Genomic DNA, 18,759 nt, shown 5'->3' with positions numbered 1-18,759 from the left:
GTCATTATTAAAATGTATTAACCCCTATTCCGCTGCTCCCCGACATCATTGCCACTATAATAAAGTTATTAACCCCTAAACCACCACCCTCCTGCATCGCAAACACTATTTAAATATTATTAACCCCTAATCTGCCGTCCGCCCACATTGCCGCTATAATAAACCTATTAATCCCTAAACCGCAAGCCCCCCACAACGAGATATACTAAAATAAACTATTAACTCCTAAACCGAAAGCTCCCCACAACGAAATATACTAAAATAGACCTATTAACCCCTAAACCTAATGACCCCCTAACTTTATATTAAAATTACAATTTCCCTATCTTAAATTAAATTAAAACTTACCTGTCAAATTAAATAAATTCATTTTAAACTAACCATTAAACTATTATAATTATTTAACTAAAATTAAACTAACTACCAATTAAATTAAACTAAACTACACATTAAAAAAAAATCCTAACACTACTCTAAAAATTACAAAAAGTATCTAATTACAAAAATAAAAATAACTAAATTAGAAAAAAAGCACTAAATTATGAAAAATAAGAAACAAATTATCAAAAATAAAAAAGAATTACACCTAACCTAATAGCCCTATCAAAATAAAAAAGCCCCCCCAAAATAAAAAAAACCCTAGCCTACAATAAACTACCAATGGCCCTTAAAAGGGTCTTTAGTGGGGCATTGCCCCAAAGATATCAGCTCTTTTACCTGTAAAAAACATACAAACACCCTCCCAACAGTAAAACCCACCACCCCCACAACCAACCCCCACAAATAAAATAACTATCTAAAAGAACCTAAGCTAACCATTGCCCTGAAAAGGGCATTTGTATGGGAATTGCCCTTAAAAAGGCATTAAGCTCTTTTACATGCCCAGACCCTAAACTAAAAATAAAACCCACCCAAAAAAACATTAAAAAAACTAACACTAACCCCCGACGATCCACTTAAAGTTCTTGAAGTCCCGCTTGAAGGATCCATCCAGCCGGCGAAGTCATCATCCATGCGGCAAGAAGTCTTCATCCAGACGGCCTCTTTGACCTTCATCCAGCTAGCAAAGTCCTCATCCAGGCAGCAAGAAGTCTTCATCCAGATGGCATCTTCTATCTTCACCCATCCGGCGCGGAGCGGGTCCATCCTGAAGACATCCGGCGCAGAGCATCGCCGCCGTAACTGGAACTTCAATGCATTGCATTCCTATTGTCTGAAAGATTTCAATCAGCCAATAGGAATTAGAGCTGCTAAAATCCTATTGGCTGATCCAATCATTGATTGAGCTCTAATCCTATTGGCTGTTCCAATCAGCCAATTGGATTTAGCTCTCATTTTTATTGGCTGATTGGAACAGGGGTAGGTCCGCCAAGTATATTGCCAGAATTACTAAATCAGTCTCGAGAAGTATCTGCTATTAAAAATGGCACGGATAGATTCACTAAACAACCCGATATTGAAAACGTTTTTTTTTTTATATTTTTTTAATGATTTATATAAATATGAAGGATCTGATCTAACTAAGAAAAAAGAATTCTGGGATAAAATTAAGGTACCCAAACTCTCCTCAGAAATTATGTCTGAAATCAACTTGCCCATTTCAGAAGCCAAAATTTTAGAAGGTATTAAGGCAGCCAAATTAAATAAAGCCGCTGGACCAGGCTTTTGCATAACCAACACAGTTATATTAATATACTTTTTACCTCTGTGATTACCTTGTATCTAGGAACCTTCTTCCAGCCCCTGATCACATGACTGAGACTGTTTATTATCTATTGTCTTGCAGTTAGCATTGTTTTGTGCTAGATCTTAAATAACCCCCTGTGTCTGAACACAGTGTTATCTATATGGCCCACGTGTACTTTCTGTTGGTGATAAAAGTAAATTGGAAATTTGATTAAAATTAAAAGTCCTATCTGAATAATAAAAGTTTAATTTATACTAGACTGTCCCTTTAAGATTTTTGTTGGAATGTCCTGCCTTTTATGTAGAGCAGGTAGCTGTATAGATAAAAAGTGCCTATTGCATTTGTATATTATGATTTTTTTTATATATTTTTTTCTGCATATTTACTGTTTAAATGGCAGAAATGTGTCCCAATAAAGAAAAATTATAATAATTATACATCGGCTTATGAACTCTAAACTTTCCGCAGGTCTGTCTCTGCCCAATATTCAATTCTATAATCTTGCGGCTCTATCTAAAATAGCGATTGATTGGATCACTGAAAAAGAACAGGCTATCTTGCTCTGATGCGAATCAAATCTTGTTGCTTCTTTTTACCTGAACGCATTATTGCATTGCCAAATAACATCATTACCTTCGACAGTTTTTTCTTTGATGACCATTAAAAATATCATAGTGGCATGGCAGAAGTTTTGCTCTGAGATAGGATGCTCCCCTTATGTCTCGAAGTTCCTCCCCATCAGAGGTAACCCTAATTTTTCACTAGGACTGTCTAATCTGGTGTTTAGGCAATGTGCGATTAAAGTCTTAAAGTGGATTAATTAAATTCTAGGTCCTGACTCTTCTCCAGAAGCATTTTGTGTCCTAGCTAATAAATGTAGTCTCTTAAAACAATATTTTTAAGCGTATTTACAACTAAGACATTTTACTTATGAATTAAAACAAAATTTTGGCACAGACTGGTCCCTAGGTGAACTGCGTAACAGAATTAATGGGTATCAATCGGGTATGTATTCCATCTCCCAGTTTTATTCCCTATTAAATCAACACCCCTCATCTGAACAAACTAATGATATAGTGGCAAAGAGGACTAAAAACTTTCCTGGGATTAATGTCCAAACTATAGTGGATAGTTTTAAAGTAACTGACCAAGCCTGGGATCTGACGTCATGGAGAGAGTCACAGATTAAGATAAGTCTGAGGACTTATCTTACTCCAGATACTCTATCTAGATGGTATAAATCACAATTGTATTAATCGGTCGCAATCTTATTTTAAGACTGTGGAAATATCACTCTGCTCCTAAACTTTCAGAGCTTAAAAATGGTCTGATTACTCAATGCACGATAGAACAGTATAATCTGCTGAATCCTTCTAATAAACAACTGGCCTTATTTTAAAAAAAAATGGAAAGTGTTTATACTGTCATTACAGGAACCGGCACAAATGGTGTTAGTTAAACCTCTGGTAAAATCCCCCTATGTCCAATTAAATATTTACGCTGGACATCTTCCCAATTCTAGTGAGAGAGAGGGGCTTCTTTACCCGTTTTTGTTGTTGTTGTATGTTCTGTCTATGGTTTGTTGAGTCGTACAGCATAAAATCCCATTAATGGACACAGATGAGCTCTTAATAAAGCATGTAATTTATTTTCCTTCTGCTAATGTATTTTTGACTGTGGGATGTTTGGGTCCTGCGTGACGCCATATTATGTCTATATGCACATTGTTTATATGACCTAATTTTTGGTTATAAATAAAAAAATTAAAAAAAAAAAGTTATCAACCCCTAATCCGCTGCTCCCCATCATCGCCGACACCTAAATAAACCTATTAACCCTTAAACCGCTGGCCCCCCACATCGCCAACGCTATAATAAAGTATTAACCCCTAAACCTCCAGCCCTCCACATAGTAACTACTAAACTAAACCTATTAACCCCTAGAACTCCGTTCCCCCCACATCGCAAAACACTAAATTAAACTATTAACCCCTAAACCTAACACCCCCTAACTTTAAATTAAAATTACAATATAACTATCTTTAAAAAAAAAAAAAAAAACTTACCTGTAAAATAAATATAAACCTAACATTAAACTATAAATTAACCTAACATAACTATTATAATAAAATAAAAAATTACTACCAATTAAAAACCTAAATTACAAATTTAACAAAAACCTAACACTATGAAAAAAAATTAAAAAAAATCTAAAATTACAAAAATAATAAACACTAAATTATGAAAAATAAAAAACACTAAGCTTACAAAAATAATAAACGAAATTATCAAAAATAAAAACAATTACGCCTAATCTAAAAGCCGTATAAAATTAAAAAAGCCCCCCAAAATAAAAACACCCCCTAGCCTACAATAAACTACCACTAGCCCTTAAAAGTACCTTCTGTAGGGCATTGCCCTAAGTTAAACAGCTCTTTTACATGTAAAAAAATACAAAGTCCCCCAACAGTAAAACCCACCATTCAACCAACCCCCCATAATAAAAAACCTAAGTCTAAAAAAATCCTAAACTACCCATTGCTCCTAAAGGGGCAACTTTTTTGGCATTAGTTTTGCACCCTGTTCAGCGCAAAACTCATAATCTAGGAGATAGAAAGTTAGAGAACTCTTCTTAGAGAGATGGTAAAATCAAAATTAAACTTTTGTGATTCAGATAAAACATGCAATTTTAAACAACTTTCCAAATGACTGTAGTTATCTCATTTGCTTTGATCTCTTGTTATGCTTTGCTGAAAATCATACCAAGGTAGGCTGCTGAATGGTGGCAACACATATATATCTTATGCCATTGGCTCACCCAATGTGTTCAGCTAGCTCCCAGTTGTTGCTCTTTCAACAAAGAATACCAAAAGAATAAAGCAAATTTGATAATAGATGTAAATTGGAAAGACAAATTAGGGGTTTCATGCTCCTTTAATGAGATACACTGTTCCCAATGTAAAACTGTAGTTTAAAACAATCCCTGAGGGGCTACATAATACTGATGAGGCATCTATTTTAGCGAGACCAGAGAGCGCTAGAGAATTGGTTGGATTAACAGATTAGACAGTATGTGGCCTAAGGGACTGAACAAAGATAACAATTTATATTTATTTCTGTCATCTTTACTTTTTATTTCAGATCAAGAAATTCATAATACGATCAGAAATTGCCTTGGTGAAGTCCAAAGTCATAAATAATAGGTTTAGAATAAAAGATTTTTTTCTCTGTAGTAGTTGATATTTCATGTAGAGATTAAAATGATATACATACATAAATAAATAAATATATATGGGCATATGGCTCTTCAGAACTGAGATGTACAGCAATCTGGGGTAGATTTATTAAATGTCAATTGGACATGATTCACTATAGCGAATCATGTCCGATAAACATTGCTAAATGCCGACAGCATACGCTGTCCACATTTATCATTGCACAAGCATTTCTAGTGAAATTCTTGGGTAATGGTGCCCCCTGCTCACTGGCGGCCGCAAGCAGGGGATGTCAATCATTCCGATCGGATCGGGATGATTTCAAATCGCCACCTAAAAGGTGGCGGGCGAGTTAAGGAGCAGCGGTCTTATGACTACTGCTTCTTAACTTCCATTTCAGACGAGCCTGAAACTATGGCCCTCCAAAGCAGCATCTTCTTTGTAATAAATGGAGCCCTCTATATTTTATATATTTTTCATAAACACTGCTACTAATTTCTGCAAGAGGTTTTGTTTTGGAGTTTTTGCGCAATTAGTGCTCTGAGGTAGGAGAATCTTCACCCAAAAACCCCTTTTATATTCTTTGAAATTACAATATATTCATTTTTATTATAGCTCAGAGAGTGCATATCTGTGTTGTGCAGTTTATAAGCTGGTGCACAAGGCAGTCACAGCATATGTGCAGATGCCACTAAAAAAAAATACATCTTACTAGAAGCTTTTTTTGCTAATTAAAATATATTGCAAAATGCAAATGCTCCCATGCAAATTTCAATTTTGATCTTTCTATTCCATTAACGCTTAATATATATTTAATATGTGGTATATACTAATGTTTAATAATGTACATTATTCATGGCAGATTCATTTTCATGGGTACAAAATATTCCTCAGCAGTTCTTTGGATCATTTTTATCTGCGTCTTATAAATATTGTCTGTTATGCATTCTTCGCTGTGATTTTGCTCACGTGATCACATTTTCATCCAAAAAAAAAAAATTATGCAACACTCGCTTTGAATGTTAACTACATAAGATTCAAATTATGTAAATTTGGGGAAATAACATTTTTCCCATGCAATTTTTAATGACTTCATTTTAAAGAAATAAGATCATATCTGTTAAAAATAACATAAAATGTTAAATTTCATTGCTTGTGTTATTAATTGCTGATACGGTTTCCTTTATAATGAAGACTATATCTATAGAGAAAAGGGAATTACACATTAATAGACTATTCTCCTAAGAAAATTGCCATTTGCACTAGAAATTGAAGTCAACAAACTGAAAAATATCTGAGAATGTAAGGCTTAAAGTTCATTTTTTTTGTTAATGGCATCATAACATAACAGTGGAAAAAAATTGTTTTTATTTGGGAGTTTCTTTCAAATGTAACATTAGAAATGAAATGCTCCATTTGTATAAGCTTTATACTACCTTCAAGAAAATCATAGAATCCTAAAATATGATTTGAAAATAGATAGAAAAAAAATAAGAGACATGCAAAAAAAATTGGGAGGCGAATTACAATGGTCCCATTGATTTAAAAAAATTTGCAGAATTGTGACAAATTCATCTTAAAGGGACACTGTACCCCAAATTTTTCTTTTGTGATTCAGATTGAGCATGAAATTTTAAGCAACTTTCTAATTTACTCCTATTATCAAATTTTCTTCATTCTCTTGGTATCTTTATTTGAAATGCAAGAATGTAAGTTGAGATGCCGGCCCATTTTTGGTGAACAACCTGGGTTGTCCTTGCTGATTGGTGGATAAATTCATCCACCAATAAAAATGTGCTGTCCAGAGTACTGAAACCAAAAAAAAGCTTAGATGCCTTCTTTTTCAAATAATGATAGCAAGAGAACGAAGAAAATTTGATAATAGGAGTAAATTAGAAAGTTGCTTAAAATTGCATGCTCTTTCTGAATTACAAAAGAAAAAATTTGGGTACAGTGTCCCTTTAACTAAAAGGTGGTAACAAGTAGACTTGTGCATGGTCGAAAAATTTGTTTCGGTTTGGATCGATTCTGATTTTTTCGAATTTCGTTTCGGATCGATTCGAATTCGGAAAAATTCTAATGAATTTGTTTCGGATTCGTTTCGGATTCATTTCGGATTCATTCGGATTCGAATAAATTCGTCTGGATTCGGTTCGATTCGGTTCGGAAATTCGGAAATTCAGAATTTTGGTATGTGTTAGGTGGGATGTGCTGTGTATTAGACTAGTATTATGTAGTGATATATCCTAATATACTGTACAATACTAGTGTAATCCATGGCCATCCGAATGTAACGAATAAATCCAAACTAATTTTTGGATTTATTTGGTAGATTCGGTACTACCGTAATTTGGAAATTCAAATAGATCCGAATCTCCGAATTTAACAAATTTGTCCGAATTTTTGATTCGGAATAAATCGAAACGCACGTGTCTAGTAACAAGCTCTAAGCTACATAGACAGGTAAAGGGCTGACAGTAGCTAAAGCTGGAGTGGGTGGAGGTCTTCCCCACTTGTACAAAGGCTCTTCTTCATCCCTTTATGGCCCCTAAACCACATCTCTCTGAAAGAGATACAGATTAATAATGGTCACCAGTGCTGCTTGCCTTGACCAAGTGAACTCCATAAAGTAAAGGCTTGTGAGATTACAAAAGGCTATATCAAATAGCCATAACCTCTCCGCTGGCAAATTCAAGAGCAACTACCCAAGTAAGACAGAGAAATAGAAGAGTGGAAAGAACAAGCTGCTAATGATGCAACAGCCATTTGTATTGTTTTCTAAGCCAACCCTGCTGCCTTAAAAACAATAGGACACAGATAAAATCTAGGTCCAGCTCCCATCATGCTCTCTACAGTGGAATTAACCTTTCAGTGGTTCCTATCCTACTGAGGTCAATATTAGGAGTTTCACCCTAGCAAACCTTCATTTCCCTTCTAAAACCTGTGTCAGTACAAAGGGAGCAAAGCAAAAAGTCCCCAACTTACAAATCACAATTAAACTCTGCATTTTACTCTATAAAAAAGGATTATGGTGATCAAATATTTAGCTGTACCACTGAGCTGCTTCCTTTTCTCCCCTCTCCTAGACATCCCACATCTGACATCTCCCTTATAGGGTTAGATTACTAGTGGAACACTATCATTTTCACGTAAAGGATATCTGTTTTTTGTGTCCGTTTGCACGCAAGTTAAATTGCACTCGTATTGTTGAAAGTAAATGTGTATATGGAATGAATGTGAGTGTGTAAGAGCAATCGCAATCTACGCTAGAATGATTACTGCAACCTCAGAGTTACAATCATATTAACACTATCTAATAACAATTCTTTAAAAAAAATAGACGCCTAGATTATGAGTTTTGTGCTATAGAGGGTGCGAAATGAACGCAACAAAAGTTGCGCTATTTCACTCTCCATAGCGCTGCCATTACAAGTTTCTGAAAAGCCACCTTGTGCGTGCGATATGGTGGCGATAAGCTCCATACCGCACAAAATCCAAGGGCTGCTTTGCTCGTGCACACTTTCCCCATAGACATCAATGGGGAGAGAGAGTTAGAAAAAAAACACCTGATGTGCGGAATTAAAAGCTCTGTAACGCAACCCCATTGATGTCTATGTGGAAAAAAATGTTACGTTGAAACCTAACACCCTAACATAAACCCCAAGTGTAAACACCCATAATCCGCCGCCCCCGACATCGCCGACACCTAAATAAAGTTATTAACCCCTAATCTGCCGCTCCTGACATCGCCACCACTAATAAAAGTTATTAACCCCTATTCCGCCACTCCCCGATATCGCTGCCACTATAATAAAGTTATTAACCCATATTCCCCCACCCCCCAACATCTCTGACACTAAAATAACTATTAACCCCTATTTTGCCACTCCCCGACATCACCGCTACTAAATAAAGTTATTAACCCCTAAACCTCTGGCCTCTCACATCACCGCCACTAAATAAACCTATTAACCCCTAAACCACCAGCCCCCAACATCGCAAAAAACTAAATTAAACTATTAACCCCTAAACCTAACAACCCCCTAACTTTAAATTAAAATTACAATATCCCTATCTTAAAATAAATTAAAACTTACTTGTGAAATATAAAAAAAACTAAGTTTAAACTAACAATTAACCTAACATAACTATTATACTAAAATTAAAATAACTACCAATTAAAGGGACATGAAACCCAAAATGTTTCTTTCATGATTCAGATAGAGAATACAATTTCGAACAACTTTCCAATTTCCTTCTATTATTTAATTTGCTTCCTTCTCTTGTTATCCTTTGCTGAAAGGTTTAGCTGGGCAAGTTCAGGAGCAGCAGAGTAGCTAGGTTCTAGCTGTTGATTGGTGGCTGCATAAATATACTGATTGTCATTGGCTCACCCATGTGTTCAGTTAGAAACCAGTAATGCATTGCTGCTCCTTCAACAAATGATACGAAGAGAATAAAACAAATTAGATAATGGAAGTAAATTAGAAAGTTGTTTAAAATTGCATTCTCTATCTGAATCATGAAAGAAAATGTTTGGGTTTAATGTCCCTTTAAATAAACTAAATTGCACATTAAAAAAAACTAACACTACTAAAAAAATGGAAGTCGGGTGGCGATGTCGGGGAGTGGCGGAATAGGGGTTAATAACTTTTATTAGTGGCGGCAGTGGCAGGAGTGGCAGATTAGGGGTTTAGTTTTAAATAGTGTTTGCGATGCGGGAGGGAGGCGGAATAGGGGTTAATAGGTAGTTTATGGATGTTAGTGTACTCTGTAACATTTTAGTTATGAGTTTTGTGAAACATTTTTGATGGGCAAAACTCATAACTACTGCTTTCAGATAGCGGAATGGATCGTGTCGGTATAGGCTGGAACGCAAGCATTTTAGCCTCACCGCACAACTTGTAATACCGGCACTATGGAAATCCCATAGAATAACGTCATTTTTATAGTGTGGGATTGACGTTGCGTTACAGGCTAAAATGCTTGCGGTATAGCTATACCAACAAGACTGGTAATGGCTGCGTCATTATTTTTATGCTGAAATTGACATTTTTTTAAGCATTAAAACCGTAACGCAAAACTCGTAATCTAGGTGATTATGTTCTTATGTTACGCTTTTAATTACCATAATCGTGTTTGTGTGACTTTTGTGCGTTACTTTTTTTTCAGCTCCGTTTTTTAGCTCCATTGAAGTCTAAGGAGGAATGCAATTTTGCGTTTGGGACTTCTCAAAGTCTCTTTGTTACCGCAACTTTGCAAAAGTGAGAGCGCAGAGTTTTTTACTTTCTCTTAATATGAGTGCGAATCTCAGAGTGCAAAAAAATACTTCTAGCCCTTTTAATGCACGAACGTGAGCGCAAACGACCACTCCACTCTTAATCTGGCCCATAGTTGGAAAATCATCCCATGTCCACTGTCTTGGTGTCACATTTGACTCTGAACTCACATTCATTCCATATACACAAGCACATCCTGCCATGTACACCTATGCAACATTTCCAGAATTCAACCTTTCCTTAATCAAGAAATTACAAAAATATTAATTAATTCCCTTATTCTGTCACATATTGACTACTGCAACCTACTCCTTAATTGCCTTCTCAACCATAGCCTCTCCCCTCGCTGATCTTCATCAGCTGCCTTGCTCTGCCAATCCCTACGCTGGCTCCCCATATATTTTAGAATGCAATTCAAAATATTCTAAATTTAAATTAAATCTTAACCCTAACCTATAAAATACTCCTCAACCTGCCTTGCGCTATCAACCTCTGACCTATGTTTCTCCCCTCCTATTATTTCTACTTCCCTCTCTGACCTCCAAAACTCCTCACAAGCCGCTCTCACATACATTTCTCCACCCCTATTATTTCTAATTCCCTCTCTCATCTCCAAAACTTCTCACAAGCTGCAGTGCTCCTGTCTTCTGGAACTCTCTACTCTGTTCCATCAGACTGTCTCACCTTGTATAGTTTCAGATGTTTTTTGAAAACCCACTTATTCAGAGAGAGGCTTACCACATCCCCTCTGTTTTTTATCCTAACAAAAATAAATCTTGAACTGCCTTGACTCGCTGCTGCAACTACAATCCACTTGATAAGCTATCCCAAACCTTATGTCTCTATACCCTCAACCTGTAGACTGTAAGTTTTTCAGATCAGGGCCCTCTTCCTCCTGTATTTGTTTTGTTTAGTTTGTTGTGTATTTGTATCTGACTGCAACTGTTTGTCATTGTATATCCCTTCTTTTGTACCCAGCACTGCATATTATTGAAACAGAGAGAAGTTGTTGAGTTTCCAGATAAAGAAAGGAGTTATGAGTTTTAAAATATTTCAATAAATTTGGAAAAATGGGAGCGTTTTCTATACATGAATGACTGAGTGACAACAGGTGTGCATGACTGTTCAGTGTGTATGTGATGCTTTAAGTAGGTGAGGTTATCATGGTTATTTATTGGTGACCATGGTTGGCTATAGGTGGGAAATGGTGGATTTGATATTTACAATTGTGTACAGTTAAGTATGTGAGTATAAGTGATGGTCTAGGCATGTATGGATCACCGTGACAATGTAGGGATTTGCATGTATGACTCTAGGTGTGCACAGGTGGTTATGGACTTGCATGTACTGCCTGTATTGATGACTCTAGGTGTGCACAGGTGGTTATGGACTTGCATGTACTGCCTGTATTGATGACTCTAGGTGTGCACAGGTGGTTATGGACTTGCATGTACTGCCTGTATTGATGACTCTAGGTGTGCACAGGTGGTTATGGACTTGCATGTACTTCCTGTATTGATGACTCTAGGTGTGCAGAGGTGGTTATAGACTTGCATGTACTGCCTGTATTGATGACTCTAGGTGTGCACAGGTGGTTATGGACTTGCATGTACTGCCTGTATTGATGACTCTAGGTGTGCACAGGTGGTTATGGACTTGCATGTACTGCCTGTATTGATGACTCTAGGTGTGCACAGGTGGTTATGGACTTGCATGTACTGCCTGTATTGATGACTCTAGGTGTGCACAGGTGGTTATGGACTTGCATGTACTACCTGTATTGATGACTCTAGGTGTGCACAGGTGGTTATGGACTTGCATGTACTACCTGTATTGATGACTCTAGGTGTGCACAGGTGGTTATGGACTTGCATGTACTGCCTGTACTGATGACTCTAGGTGTCCACAGGTGGTTATGGACTTGCATGTACTGCCTGTATTGATGACTCTAGGTGTGCACAGGTGGTTATGGACTTGCATGTACTGCCTGTATTGATGACTCTAGGTGTGCACAGGTGGTTATGGACTTGCATGTACTGCCTGTACTGATGACTCTAGGTGTGCACAGGTGGCTATGGAGCTATAAGGGTGTGTCTAGGTAGCTATAGCTATGCAGGATGGGTATCACTCTCCTGCTCAAAATGTGCATAACACTAATGTGTAAAAACAAAGCCTGAAGATGGTTAGTCCTGTTATTTAAGGGCAATATCAATAATATTGCTTGTTACTGCACCACTAGACATTGCAGAATATTATAATGAATACATGTATGATAAATAGACAATGCAAAAGTACTTAGGGCTCCATGTATCAACAGCAGCTGCTGCTTTGGGGGCCATCATTCCAGGCTCGTAACCCAAAAAATGTTCTTTCATGATTTAGGTAGAACATACAATTTTAAACAACTTTCCAGTTTACTTCTATTATCAACTCTGCGTCATTCTCTTGGTATCATTTGTTGGAGGAACAGCAATGCACTACTGGTTTCTAACTGAACACATGGGTGAGCCAATAAAAATCAGTATATATACAGTATATGCAGCCACCAATCAGCAGCTAGAACATAGGTTCTTTGTTGCTCCTGAGCTTTACTAGATAAACCTTTCAGCAAAGGATAACAAGAGAAGGAAGCAAATTAAATAATAGAAGTAAATTGGAAAGTTTATTCTCTATATAAATCATGAATGTCTAATTATGACTTTACTGTCCCTTTAACCTGTCCAACACCTAAAAGGTAGCAGATTGAAATCACCCCGATAAATATGATCAGGATGACTGACAACCCCTGCTAGCGACAGATTGGCCGCCAGTGAGCAGAGGGCAGCGTTGCACAAGCATTTCTGTTAAGCAAACCCTAAACCTTCACAACTGCCGTGGCAAATGCTTACTAAAACAGCTAACCTTTATAAACCACTAAACCACCACAAGTCCCAAAACAAGAATCACCCTAACTGATATTAACCCCTTAATTGCCAAAAAACTAATAAAAAAAACACCCTAAGATCTATTAACCCCTAAACCACCCCATCTCCAAATATAAAAAAACCCTGAAGCTAAAATCCTTAAACTGCCATAAACCCCCATGGTAAAATCTCTCCAAGGCTAAAATCCTTTACTGCTATTAACCCCTAAATCACTACAAGCCCCAGCGCAAAAAAAACTAACTGCTATTAATCCTTAAAATGCAACAATTCCAAAACAAAAAAAGTATTTAATGTAAAAAACAATGCTATTAACTCCTTAACTGCTAATCCAAAAACCACAAACATCCTAACGAAACTGACCACTACTCTAAGGCCGCCAACTAGGGTTGCCACCTCGGCCATGTTTTCCTGGACACTTATGAGTTATACATGCTGCAGGGTGTTCAGAGGGAAACCTGCATTGTGCTGCTGGACAGCACAAAAATAGTGATCCTGGACAGCATTATTCATGTTCCTCCCTGCACACCCTACAGCATGTGTAACTCATAAGTGTCCAGGAAAACATGGCCGAGGTGGCAACCCTACCGCCAACGCATCTACAATCTAAGACCACCCTAATTGAAGACCCCCAGCTCAACCTCTAAACCAAACCCTAACCTCAATCCTATCCTAACATCTCAGAAGATAAAAAATACTGGGGAAAAGAACAATTACAATAATTTATTGTACAACAAATTAACTTTTACAGGGAGCTAACTGAACAAATTATGTGAGCCAATGACAAGAGGCATATCAGCAGCTTGCTCCCAGAAGGGCATTGCGGCTCCTGCGCCTGTCTAGGTATGATTTTCAACAAAGGATACTAAAGGAATAAAGCAAATTTGATAATAGATGTAAATTGGAAAGTTGTTAAAAAATTGTATGCTCTGTCATGAAAGAAACATTTTGGGTTTTATGCCCCTAAATGTTGCAGAAATTGTATTTAAAGCATTTAAGTAAAACACAATTTCAGTAATATATAATGGTTATGAATGATTGCGCAAGTATACTAAAGGTATGGATTTGTATAACATGCAGAAGGCTGCAGATGAGAATGGCTGATTCAGAATGAACAGGTTTGCCTGCATATTTATGTTTTAGGAAAATAACATTTCCAAAAATGTTTCAGTAGCATCCCAGAACCTTATATTACTCCAATAAAATAGGTACAAATGTTTTCTTTTCTTAACAGTGAGTAAATTAGGTTAATTTGAAAAATAAATGGTAAGGCAGCCTTAAATTGATGCAGCTATGGTAACTATGCCAGAGGACTAACTACTAGTGGAATCCAATTAACCTGAGATGGCTTTTTATTATACACACGTCTGGAATTAACTAACAAATCAATTAGAAATGCACAGAACGCTCAAATGACAAGATGACAGAATCAAGTGATACCCTGAAAATGAAGCCACAGAGAACACCTCATAAATCACAATGTACAATGTGATAGACTCTGGCAGGGTGAATTAAAAAAGGACCTTGGTAAACACGAGTGCTCTTCACTAAGATGACAAGTTTCTATGGAGAAAATTTAGACTTCTGTTTCTATTACTTTTTTTTCAAGTTGGAGATAACTTGCACAGTTTAATAGATAGGCTTTATAGACTATTGAAGAGATTAGGGTCTTTGTTTTAGGGATTTTGCTTAGCTTAAAGGGACAGTAAAGGCCTAATTAGAAATTCATGATTTATACAGAACATACCATTTTAAACAATTTTCCAATTGACTTCTATTATTTAATTTGCTTCCTTCTCTTGTTATCCTTTGCTGAAAGATGTATCTAGGAAAGCTCAGGAGCAGCAAAGAACCTAGGTTCTAGCTGCTGTTGGGTGGCTGCCTTTACATACCGAATGTCATTGGCTCACCCAGGTGTTCAGCTAGAAACCAGTAGTGCATTGCTGCTCCTTTAACAAATGATACCAAGAGAATGAAGTGAATTTGATAATAGAATTAAATTGGAAAGTTGTTTAAAATTATATGTTCTACCTAAATCATGAAAGTTTTTTTGAGTTTCATGTCCCTTTAATACACATATGTCAATTAGAGGCTTAAAAATATTATATTTGATCAATTTTACAGAGCAACAAAAATTGAAGTATTGTGCACTGGCATCTAAAATGTATCTAAGCAAAAACTGGGGCAATAATAAAATGTGACAGATCATTTTCTTATTGTACTTTTGCTTGACCAGAACTGTGTATTTAACCTCCCCAAAGACATTAGATACATTGACAAAATCCACTTGAAAATTTCACGCTGCTATCCAAAGTCAAGCGGTCCAGCTGATACACACAGCTCTTATGTGCGACATTCTGCAGGAAAATATACACTGTTGCACCATTTCACGCTTTGGCAGCTATATTAGCTAGGAAAGCCATTCAAAAAGCCAGCAAGAAGGCAAAACACTCCTGTATTCCCGTTGCAAATCTACCTGCTGAAAGTACCAGTATAAGCAATGGAGGAAACAAAGACAGCAGCGCTGAAAAAAGTATACGTCCAATTTAAGATTTTATTTATTTTTTATACCTCTAGTACCGCACAGGACCCGTTAAGTTACAAAAATAAAAATATTAAGATAAACTTGTGAAAGAAATCCCCAAAAATAACAAAACTTTCAAGCACTGCCAATTGCACAATTATAGGCCCTATACAGTATTTTCCCTGCATTTATTTTTGAACATACATGAAAATATGAGGCAGATTAAAGCAAACATACTAGGAAACACGTGGCCCATAATTAGAGTCAGCTCTGGTAAAGCAATGTATTCTGGTCTGAAGCTGAGACGTGTGTATCTGCCAATCACTGGCTAGATTCAGCGTTGCTAACCCATAGCTTAATTTAATGATGTGTTTAACTCCTTTACTGGTATTAAACACTCCATTCAATTCAATAATTGTGCAATAATACAATGCACATAAAAGGGCTAGATTATGAGTGGAGCACTATTTAACATTTTTGCTAGAGCGCTAATTGCACAAGGAGTAAACCTTTTGCATGCGTCAGGTTGCGCTCATACTATGATTTGAAAGTAAAAAGTTCCCAAAAAGAGGAACATAGCCAGTAATCCACTCAAGTTAAAGTGATCTATTGTAGGGCTTTAAACAGGTATAAAGATGCATTCACAGCTGAGAACTTTCAGTCCAGGCTTGCAAGAGTGAGTCTGTAACCACAAATTTAAGAATCATCACCTCACAATCACTTGTTTGTGGTGATTGACAGGCCCTGCTCTCACGCAATTGGTTGCCCTAGAGCTGAGAGCTTGACTGAACAATAGAGCACTTCTGCAGTCATAAAACTTGGCCAACTGGTGATTGCTGGTGGACATGTTCTCTGTCGCCTGCAGCTTTGTAAATTTTCCTGTTAGACATTCTAGTGTCAGTCTAGGTATAATGATGAAAAAGAGAAGGAGGTCCTCCTGCCTCCAGGTTCATGTGTTTTATATATTGTCACCACTGTTTGATTCCTTATGCAGAGCCACCACTGATTTGCTATGTTGTGTAGAGCCACCACATTATTCATGGCTTTGTCATGCAGTAATTAACCATTATAGCTACAATAGTTATAATAAATCAGATTAATAGTTTCTAGTTCTTTATCATTATAGATAGTTATTTATAGCTGCTTAACACATCACTAGATCATTTTGTTAAAGGGATAGGAAAGTCAAACTTAAAGGGACAGTTTACTCAAAAATGTTCTCCCCTTTAATATGTTCCCAATGATCCACTTTACCTGCTGGAGTGTATTAAATTGTTTCCAAGTATTTCCATTACCCTTATATTGGCATTTGAATGAGTTTTTTTTAGCCTGTGGTATCCCCACCCATCCTGAAAGTTTTTGGTCTTGAGGCCAAGCTGTGTTAACACAGCCAGCAGAAGAAATTACACTCCCAGTGGGTTATAGAAGAGATAAGGTAATAAAATTTTAATTTTCCATCTCTCCAAGTATTGGTGATTGGTTTATGGACAGATATAAGATAAAGAAGCATGTATATGTACACAGTGTGATAAAGTAATGAGATCTGATTATACCTACAAGCTCAACCCATTTTATTAGGTTCTGGCTTCAAAACACAAAATCAGCTAATTTATATACAGTACACAAAAAAGCTTTAAAAAGCAAATCTCACACATTTTATACTCTGCAGCTGGTAAAAAAAGTAATTGTAAACACATTAAGGGAAAAACTATTTTATAGTATACTGTCCCTTTAAACTTGCAGGATAGAAAGAGCATGCCATATTAAGACAATTTTAAATTAACTTCTATTTTCAAATGTGCTTCATTTTCTTGGTATTCCTTGTTGAGAAAGGATATGCACATATCCTACACTAGTGTGAGCTAGGATTAGAAGAAAAGACAAGGGGTGCCTCATAGTGTAGCCATCATTGACAAATGGAATTCCCAATGTAAGTAAAATACTCACAAGTGTAGATGCACCAAACGAAGTCAGGTTCAAATGAGCAGACTGACGTTCAACAGCAGTCAGCTCACTGAGTGATAACCCCACGTAGTCCGGCAGGAGGGAGAGCAGCAGACTCCTGGTGTGATCCCGATGTTTTAAGCCAAGCCGGGGTGATGGACGTGGCAGTGTGATCTGATGTTGTTAACGCACAGGTTTCTGTAGCAAGTTAGCTACTCTATTATTGCCGATAGACTCAACGCCTGTCTTCATAAAATTATTAATACGGATCAAACAGGCTTTATTCACAGTAGAAATTCGATGACCAATTTACGAAAAGTGGAAACTTCCCTAGAATATTTTTGCAATATCGCCATATCAGAGTAATTGCTAGTGGGAGCTAGCAGGTGATTGGTGCCTGCTTACATTTGTCTGTTGTGATTGGCTTACTAGATGTGTTCCGCTAGCTGCCAGTGTCCCTTCAGCAAAGGATAACAAGATAATGAAACAAATTTGATAATATAAGTAAATTGGAAAGTTGTTTACAATTGTATGTTCTATCCAAATCATGATTTAATTTTTTTTTTAGTTTCCTGTCCCTTTAAGAAACAGTAATGGAAGGGTATATAATTTATTGGGGGGGCAGCAAAATTTGTCTTAGCCTGTGTAGCTAAAAATCTTAACTCTGACCCTGAAGGGGTGCAACCTACATTTCTGTATGTAATGGCCAGATAAACAAATACAGGAGAGTGCTTAATAAACTAAGATAATCATTAAAATCAGACTTGTATTAGGCATAAACAGACAATGTGAAGACATTAACACCTCATTCCTCAGGATCCAGATCAGTTGCTGCCTCTCCATATCTCTGTACCAGTGAGTGCTTGGTCACAGAGAATTGCCACTTAGGAACTTTGCAGTTACTTTGGGAGCACAATATAGCTGATGGGAGTGTGTGCTAGTAATGCCCAGCTTGGATTGGTCGAGAGCTCCCATTAGCTTAGAGAACACAGCCGTCAAGATCTTATAAGGCTCCAGTTCTGCTTATGCTGTAAATTAACTCCCTAAGGCTGTTTGTTAGCACTCCTGTTTGGAGGCATCTACCCTAACAGTTAGTGTTGAGCTTTTGCACTCTAACGAATAATGGAAGCCTTTGTTTCATGATACTACTGTTCTTGTTACCGGACTGGACAAAAAACAGTCAATGTTCA

Source organism: Bombina bombina, chromosome 2 (genome assembly GCF_027579735.1).
Source record: "Bombina bombina isolate aBomBom1 chromosome 2, aBomBom1.pri, whole genome shotgun sequence".
Taxonomy (NCBI): Eukaryota; Metazoa; Chordata; class Amphibia; order Anura; family Bombinatoridae; genus Bombina; species Bombina bombina.
The sequence above is the reverse complement of the archived record's forward strand: the minus strand, read 5'-3'. Positions refer to the sequence as shown.